Below are 9,831 nucleotides of genomic sequence, written 5' to 3'. Positions count from 1 at the left end.
TAGGAGCCACTCTGTACACTCCAAGAAGGTTGAATATAAAGAATTAGAGGTAGCTCAAAGAGCTGGGTGAGTGACACAAAATTCATTGCTGAAAACTTGAGCCTATAGCATGGAGTTGAATGTGTTTAAAGTTGCCTCAAACTTTAAATCTTCATCTGCCTTAAGCAACTCCTCAAATAATTATCCGCCCCCCCCCCCCCCCCCGCCTCCACTTTCCAGTATCCTCTCATTGGCATACTCTAGGGTTAGAAAAGGGAAGAGAATTCTGGGAAACACATTTTTCTGCTCTTAAAAAAAAGAAAGAAAGGCCTTGACTGGTTTGGCTCAGTGGATAGAGCGTCGGCCTGAGGACTGAAAGGTCCCAGGTTCGATTCCAGTCAAGGGCATGTACCTTGGTTGTGGGCACATCCTCAGTGGGAGGTGTGCAGGAGGCAGCTGATCGGTGTTTCTCTCTCATCAATGTTTCTAACTCTCTATCCCTCTCCCTTCCTCTCTGTAAAAAAATCAATAAAATACATTTTTAAAAAAAGAAAGAAAGAAAGAAAAAAGAAAAGATCATACAAGGAGTTTGGAGCTGATTCCAAGTTGACAACAGACAATCTAGCACTAAGGGTAAAGTCTCTATTTATTCTCTTATTCTATTTATTCTCTTATTTAAAAGCATTTATAATGAAGAGTACCTTCTCCAAAAACTTTTCCTTATCCTCACTCCAAGAGATGGCCTCTGGGAGCCATTTTCTGAAGGGAATTGCTTTCGTTGTATATTTCAATTTGTAATTCTTGGTAATTCCAACAAAGAAATACTCAGCTTCCTTTCCAGCAAAGATAAACACTGAGAAATGATGATACTCCTAAACCATCTTTTAAATACTAAATTAAAATGTTGAATATAAATTCATAAATGGAATATAGCAGCTGCTTGAAAACATGCAAAACTGATCCCATTGCTACATTTTCAGGGAGTCCATTCTAGACCACTTACATTTAGGGAAGAGTTTCCTCTAAGATCATGAAATTCAAACCATGAATACCAAACCTTTGATGTGTCAGGTTTTCATGATTGAAAAATTCTGTGTTTTTTCTGCTACAATGAATAATAATGGGAAAGTAAAATAGTAGAATGAATGGTTACATGAAATTGCTTTTAACTCAGCATAAAAACCACAGAAACCAAAAAACATAAAAAGTTCACCAGTTTAAAAAGGGATTGAACTCATTAACGAGAAACTGAAAAAGTCTATCCAACTTAAAGTTAACCTAGACCTTACAAGATAGAAACACACCAACATGACTGCTCTATAAACTTAGTATTAACTACATGAGATGTCTTTAAAATCAAAATATACCATAAAAACATGCACAGTATTTTGCTATAGTATAGCACTTATTGGATAATTGCTGAGTATAATGCTAAGAAAAATTAATAATGTGCCCTAAAGGCAGGGGATGGACAGAAGTATAGATATTCCATAGAATACAACAGACCAATAAACAACTACAAGATAACCTGATATAACTGGAAACTGAAAACGGAAGCTAAAGAGATCATCTGATCTGCAAAGAGCCCTCTGATTTCTCATCCACTATATATAGTTGACCACAAAAAGGAGCATCAGAAAAAATTACCCTTATAATGAACCTTATCTATTCACTGCCCCTCAACTAGGTAATGGACACTCACATCGCAGAACAAAAACTGGAACTCTTTCCTGCACTTCTCTACCCTTCTCTGGTCCTCTTCAGAGTGCTCTTTTTGTGAGTGAGAATATTTATCTGCAGAAGTATCCATTAGGCATATTATATACCAGGCCCTGTGCTAAGTTTGAGGGAGACAAGTCATAAAAACACAGTCTTATTTCAGGAAGCAGACAAGACTCAGAGAATCCCACATCTTTTAATTTAACAAAACCCCAACGCTCCAAGATTTAGCTCGGAAGTAAAATTTCCTAAGACTAACCAAGTGGTGTCTAGTATCCCTTTATCCTTTCTCCCCAGGTATTAAGAGCTCCTTAATAGCCTGATTCAGAAATAGATATAAATCCTTTTTCTTAAACCCTAAACACAGAAGTTTAGATGGGAACCTTTGAAGAGAATTTATTTCATTCTAAAGTAGAATAAAAAAGAATTCAACGTGAAGAATGGAAGGAATAGAATCATGGCCAGTCAAGCTTATCACTTGCAGGTTTCAGATAATTCCTTAGGAGGCTTACACCTGTGTCTCACCGGTACTCTTCTACTACACATACACACTATCTGAGATGACTGCATTGGAGACCCAAGAATTAACAAGTGTGCCCAGCTCCAATTCTGGTTTTATAAAAGAATTACAATCCACTACTCTTAGTAGACTCTCAACACCTTCATGGACAAAAATAATTGACCAGGGCCAGAATGGAGCCTGCAACCAAGGTACATGCCCTTGACCGGAATTGAACCTGGGACCCTTCAGTCCGTGGGCTGACATTCTATCCACTGAGCCAAATCAGCTAAGGCTGAGCTGATTTTCACTATCTCAATATATTTTGCTGTCATCATCTCATAGCTAGGGAACTGTGGAAATACTAGTAGAGTGGGTATACAATAATGTTAATGAGGGTGACACCCTTTGATCCCTTTACTCTCACTTAATCACAACCCCAGTCTTTCATATGGCAATTGGTGTTTTCTCAAGCACAGGTAAAGTTCTATGCAAACACTTCAACCTACCCACCCACCAACCCACCCTTCTTCTTTTTCCAGGTCAGGAAGCCTCTCTTGTAGAGAAATTCTGCGGCTAAAAAGCAATACAAATTTTAAAAAGTAGAACCTGAACAGATGGGGTGGAGAAGTAAAAGACAATGTATGTGGTGGTGTTGTGAGTACAAAGGGAGGATGATTTAAGAAGGCAGTAGCCAGCAGAAACAGATGCTGATAAAATTAAAGCAAGATAATATCCACTGAATGGATCACTTAGGAAATCATTTGAACGGTGGAGACCAAAGCTAGATTTTCATGAAAGTGGGGAAGACTGCAAGCGCAGACCACACTCTCAAATGTGATACTGTGATGAAAGAGAGAGCAGTAGCTAGTAATAGACATAAGGTTAGAGAAAAGATTTTTGTTCATATCTTTAGACAAAGGAGAGTTGAATGTATATGTTGAGTAGAATAACAAAGAGGGAGAGTGTGAAGACTCAGAGGAAAGAGAATAATGAATGGTGCAAGATCTATAGGAGATGGGAGAGAGGGTATTAGTGTGAAGGTGAAAGGCACACATCTGTTCAGACCAAAGGGAAGGAGGGAAGATGGGATATGGACAGGGTAGGTGGAAAACCAGATCAGGCAATCTGCTGACACTGAGGAACTTGGATTTCAAATAATCACTCAGGGAAATGAGATTATCAGTGATATTTTACATATATTAAAGTAGTAACAATAGTAACAGTATAGTTAATTTTATTTATATACTAGCGTCCCGGTGCACAGATTCATTCACATTGAAAGAGAATTCATTAGAACAGTGGTTCTCAACCTTCTGGCCCTTTAAATGCAGTTCCTCATGTTGTGACCCAACCATAAAATTATTTTCGTTGCTACTTCATAACTGTAATGTTGCTACTGTTATGAATTGTAATGTAAATATCTGATATGCAAGATGGTCTTAGGCGACCCCTGTGAAAAGGCTGTTTGACCACCAAAGGGGTCGAAATCCACAGGTTGAGAACTGCTGAATTAGAAGAAATGTTTTAATATCGCTATTCACCCTTTCTCTATAATAGAAGTGTCAATCTAATTCATGATCGACAATGACAGGTCAAAACACACGTGTGCGATTAGTGCCAGTGAGCGCTTTATATGTATCGCACATGTGCAAGTCAACTTAGCTTTTTAATTATATAGATAAATTTGCTTTATTAGACCTGCTTTCTGATTTAGCTAAACTTTTTCCAGCCCAGTGAAGCACCCCAACTTCTCTTTCAGGTAATTGTCAGCAACACAGCAGTAAATATCAACACAAAGCAGATTATTATTGTAGATCACACAGGAAGAACAAAGGGTTAAATATTTAACTGCAGCAGTGTTTGACTATATTCTGCACAGTGAGAAAACCTGAAGTCATTTTCAAGTTCCACCATTTCTTACTACTTTCAGTCAAGTCAAGTTTTTAAACTTTCTAAATCTCCATTTTCTGGCTAATGAAAAGAAAATAGGATTCTACCAAGTCTCCTATCTACCTACTCCAGGACTTCTGTGAGGATCAAATGAGATGAGGCACGTGAAAACACTTCACAAACATTTGGTTAAATTGTAAAATGTTTGCACATAAGCAAGTTGGGCTTCTGAGCTGAAGAAACTCCAAGGAGGCTAGTCGCTAGGGAGAGGAAGCCAGGTGTTGCTACGTGACATCATTACCTGGCACCCACAGCGACTGTTTCTGGGCTGGGCTGGGCTGTGGGCTGCATTTTGTGCCGTGGAGTCTTAGCAGCATTGGCTGTGATTTGGTGGGGTGTTGCTCCAGGGTGCTGGTGGGGCCTGTGTCCCACTTGGGGGAAGCCAAGTGTTGGTTTGTCAGCACCAGGTCCGTGGTGCCATTTCTTTTTAAATAGCCAGTGTGCATCATGGCAGCTCCTGCGTTGAGCATCTGCCCCCTGGTGTTCAGTGCATGTCATAGCTACCAGTTGAATGGATGGACACTTAGTCTTTTATATATATAGACTAGAGGCCCGGTGCACAAAAATTTGTGCACTCAGGGGGTCCCTCAGCCTAGCCTATGCCCTCTTGCAGTCTGGGACCCCTCGGAGGATGTCCACCTGCTGGCTTAGGCCTGCTCCCTGGGGGATCGGGCCCAAGCTGGCAGTCAGACATCCCTCTGGCAGCCTGGCAGCCCTCAGGCGATGACCACTTACCAGCAGGGAGCAGACCTAAGCTGCAGTCGGACATCCCTAGTGCTGCTGAGGAGGTGGGAGAGGCTGAGACTGGCTTGTGGCTGAGCAGAGCTCCCCCTGTGGGAGTTTACTGACCACCAGGGGACAGCTCCTGCATTGAGCATCTGCCCCCTGGTGGTCAGTGTGTGTCATAGTGACCAGTCATTCTGCTGTTAGGGTCAATTTGCATATTACTCTTTTATTATATAGGATGGTTGCAATCTGTTTTCAATATCAGGATCTCCCCAAAGATACTTTTTAAATCTATTTTCCTTGTGGAAACATTCTTGTCAAGAATAATTTTTTAAATTATTTTTTATGTGTATAAAGAGAGAAATTTTTTTTAACACAAAACCCAATTAACAGTGGTTACTCTAGAGGGTAGAAATTAGAAGATGGTCTCACTTTTCATTTTGTATAGTTTTGTTTGAATTTTTTCTTATAACAGGAATTCATTATTTTTTTGTAATCTGAAAGAAAAACAGAATTTTAATCTGAAAGAAAAAGATTAACTTTTTCAATGTCTGGTCCTCTATTCAAGGTTAAATGCCTTTATGATGTTATGACTCAGAGTGGGGAGGCTTCTCCTTCCCATGTCTCAATACTATCTAAGAGGTGAAGGGTCTCTGTCCTTTAGAAGTTATATTCAGCCTGGCTGGCATGGCTCAGTGATTAAGCATCAACCTATGAACCAGGAGGTCACAGTTCAATTCCCTGTCAGGGCACAAGCCCAGAATGCAGGTTCAAACCCCAGTGTGGGGTATGCAAGAGGCAGCTAATCAATGATTCTCTCTCATTATTGATGTTTTTATCTCTCTCCCCCCTCTCCCTTCCTCTCTGAAATCAATAAAAATATTTTTAAGTTATACTCATCTGACACAGAGATTCAACGGTTCTCACATGTAAAATAAGTAAATAAATAAATAAATAAATAAATAAATAGGAAAACCTTCCCTGGATGATGTGGTGGCTTCATGATGTCATCAGTGTCCCAGCCTCTTATCTTTTTCTCCACAATCCTTAGCACATCTTCTAACCTCAAGGTGTCACCACATTTACAAATTGGCCACAACTGCTCCAGGGACCACAAATCTATTTCAGATAGGAAGGGGGAAAGGCCAAAGGAACTTGCAGACTGAGTGAGCCCCCTTTGGAAGGCACTTCCCATGAAGTCCCCCACTCGGCAACTTCCACCTGTACCCATTGACTCGAGTTAACCACATGTCCACCCCTAACTGCAAAGGAGGCTGGGTAATGCAGTTTTCAGATGGTGTATTGCCTTCCTGATCAAAGAGAAGGTTCTTTTTAGTAAGGATAAAAAAGAGACTAGCAGTGAGTAGGCCACCAGCACTCTCCATTGTTATCTGAACCTTGAGATGAAAAATCTTTGACTAAACTTTTGATAATTTTTTTAGCTTACCCTATATTTGAATTGGTATTTCTCAGATTTCTCATCTAAGTTCTAGGTTGTAAAGCCTTAGTGCCTCCCTGATGCTTCTATGCTGGAAACATACCAGAAGGTTGCAGCACCTCAGGCCTACCTCCAGCAGTTTCTCTCATCTCCCCAGGCTTCCTCCTCCTGCTCACAGGCAGGAGTGCTGCCATCTGGCTCAGGTGTACCTTGGCTCAGCTTCCTGGCTTTCTCCCAGGGCTGCACAGCAAAAACTCTTGCTCCTGCTTTGCCACCTGGCTTCCCTCATTTTCTTTTCCCAACTTCCAGGTATGTCTTTTTAAAATTATCAGCATCAAGAGTGACTGAAAATTCATATGAATTCTGACTGTAGCTTATATAAAATGTAAACTGAAAGTTCAGGACAAATTTATAAAAATAAATCCATATATAGAAATGTTTCATAAGGGTGATATTACTCTAAATGCAGGACAAGGATTCAAACAGATGGAGACAAAATGCAGAAAGAAATAGAGAGGCAGAGAAAGAAAAAGAAACAGAATCTGCACTGTACTTTAAGCATTCCTGAAAATTCCTTATCTGCCAAATATGATTTAGATAGACTTTGGGAGAAAAAGTAGAAGCAAGATGCTCTCAAAGATATTTTGTCCTGTTAGAATGTTGGTTTCTTAAGAACAGCAACCATGCCACTTGTGTATTCTATGAAGGACAATTGAATTCTGGTGAAAACTTGATAAGTTTCAAGTGATGATTTATAACACAAATGTTGAAACACTGACATGAAAGCCAGACACCATACTCAGTAGCATGAATAAAGCCAACCCTTTGTTCTGGTCAAACTACAGAATGGAGGAGGGGAATTTACAGGAGGGAAAAAAAGGAACTGAATAGAGAAATAGACTCACATAAATATAGTCAACTGATCTTTGACAAAGAAGCAAAGATAATAGAATGGAGCAAAGATAGTCTTTTCAGCAAACGGTGCTGGAACAACTGCCATTCACATGTTAAAAATTTAATTTATACACTGATTTCACACCCTTCACAAAAATTAACTCAAAATGGATCACATACCTAAATGTAAAGCACAAAACTATAAAACTCTTAGAAGATAACACAGGAGAAAGTCTAGATAAACTTGGGTATGGTGACGACATTCCAGCTACAACATCAAAAGTACTATCCATGAACCCAGCTGGTGTGACTCAGTGGTTGAGTGTCAACCCATGAACCAAGAGGTTCAATTTCTAGTCAAGGCAAATGCCCGGATTGTGGGCTCAATTCCTGGTAAGGTGCCTGCACAAAGCAGCCAATCGATGATGTTTCTCTCTCATTGATGTTTCTATATCTCTATGCCTCTTTATTATAAAAAACAATAAAAAATGTACTTTAGCCCTAACCGGTTTGGCTCAGTGGATAGAGCGTCGGCCTGCGGACTCAAGGGTCCCAGGTTCGATTCCAGTCAAGGGCATGTACCTTGGTTGCGAGCACATCCCCAGTAGGAGGTGTGCAGGAGGCAGCTGATCGATGTTTCTCTCTCATCGATGTTTCTAACTCTCTATCCCTTTCCCTTCCTCTCTGTAAAAAATCAATAAAATATATTAAAAAAAAAAAAAAAGAAAAAAAAAGTACTTTAAAAAAAGATATATAGAGAAAAGATGAGAATGACAATACATCAAAATTTCTGTTATATAACAAAAATGGTACGCAAAAGTTCATAAAATTATAGGCCTAACTCATGAAACAAAAATATCTCAACAACTAATATTTCACCTTAAAGAACTAGAAAAATAAAAACAGAGCCTAAAGTCAGAAGGAATAAGAACATAATAAAAATAGGAAAAGAATTAAATGAAATAGAGAATGAAAAGACAATACAAAAGAATGAAAGCAACGAACAGATGGTTCATTGAAAAGATTAATAATCATGATGAAATTCCAGCTAGACTCAGTAAAGAAAAAAGAGAGAAGACTCAAAACAAAATCGGAAATGAAAGAGGAGAGCTTATAACAGACACCACAGGAATACAAAGGACTATATAAGAATGGTATAAAAGGCTATACACCACCAAATTTTGTTTTAAATAAAATATAATAAAATTTATTGTTGTTTTAAAGATGTTTCACTCATGTGTCATTGGGGAAATTCAAAATAATACAATAAGGAGATGCCACTACACACCTATGAGAATGGTAAAAATCCACACATTGACAATACCAAATGCTGACAAAGATGTGGAACAACAGACACTCTCATTCCTTGCTGTTGAGAGGCATAGTGGTACAGCCACTTTGTAACACAGTTTGTCAGTGTCCTAAACATTTAAGCATACTCTTTTTTTAAAATTAATTTTAGACAGAGAAGGGAAGGGAGAGAAACATGGATTTGTTGTTCCACTTATTTATGCTTTCATTAGTTGCTTCTTGTATGTACCCTGACTAGGGATCAAACCCACAGCCTTGGCATATCAGGACATGCTCGAACCAACTGTGCTACTGGCCAGGGTCAAAATAAACATACTCTTAACATACAATCTAGCAAGCACACTCTTTGGTATCTACCTAAAGGAGTTGAAAACATATGTCCACTAAAAATCTGTACACAGATATTTATAGTAGCTTTATTCATAATTGTTAAAACTTAAAAACATCCAAGAAATGTTCACTAGGATAATGAATAAATAAACTGTGCTACTACATCAGACGATGGAATATTGTTCAGCATTAGTAAGAAATGTTATTAGACGATGAAAATACATGGAGAAATCTTAAATGCATATTACTATATTAAAGAAGCCAATCTGAAAAGACTATATACTGTATAATTCCAACTAAATGGGGAGTGTAAAAGGATCATTCTGGTTGATTGAGGTACATACAGTTACAAAACAGAGGATTTTAAGAGTGGTAAAAATACTCTGACAATACCATAATCATGGACACATGTCATAATGCATTTGTCCAAACTCTTAAAATGTACATCATGAGTGAACCATAACATAAACTATGGACTTTGGGTGATTATGATGTGTCAATGTAAGATCATCAAGTATAAAAAAAATGTAGCACTCTGATGAGGGATGTTGATAATGGGAGAGGCTATGCATGTGTGCATCAGGGGAGATGAGAAAAATCTTTGTACCTCCCCCTCAACTTTGCTGTGAACCTAAAACTTCTCTTTAAAAGATGTCCATAAGGAAAGATAAAAGGTATGCTGAGCAGGCACTGTAGCATGCTCACTGCCACTGGGTGCACCTTTTGATGTATGAGAAACTGAGTCACCTTAGAGACTAAATACTGTACCCAAGGAAGGGCACACACAATCTGTTTGACCTCAGACCCTTCTATGGCTAACCACTCTGATGAAAAGCCTTCTATGGCTCCCTGGATTGATGCATTTGCTCTGTCCCAGGGGAGTCTTGCATTTGGTGAGTATCTAAATCGCAAACCCAGTTTTTGGCATTATCTTATCAAGAAATTGAAGCTGCACTTGGTACTAAAACATAGCTCTTTAAAG

The sequence above is a fragment of the Myotis yumanensis genome, unplaced genomic scaffold, assembly GCF_028538775.1.
Source record: "Myotis yumanensis isolate MYYU_CA2020_CCGP unplaced genomic scaffold, mMyoYum1.0.hap1 SCAF_13, whole genome shotgun sequence".
NCBI lineage: Eukaryota > Metazoa > Chordata > Mammalia > Chiroptera > Vespertilionidae > Myotis > Myotis yumanensis.
The sequence above is the reverse complement of the archived record's forward strand: the minus strand, read 5'-3'. Positions refer to the sequence as shown.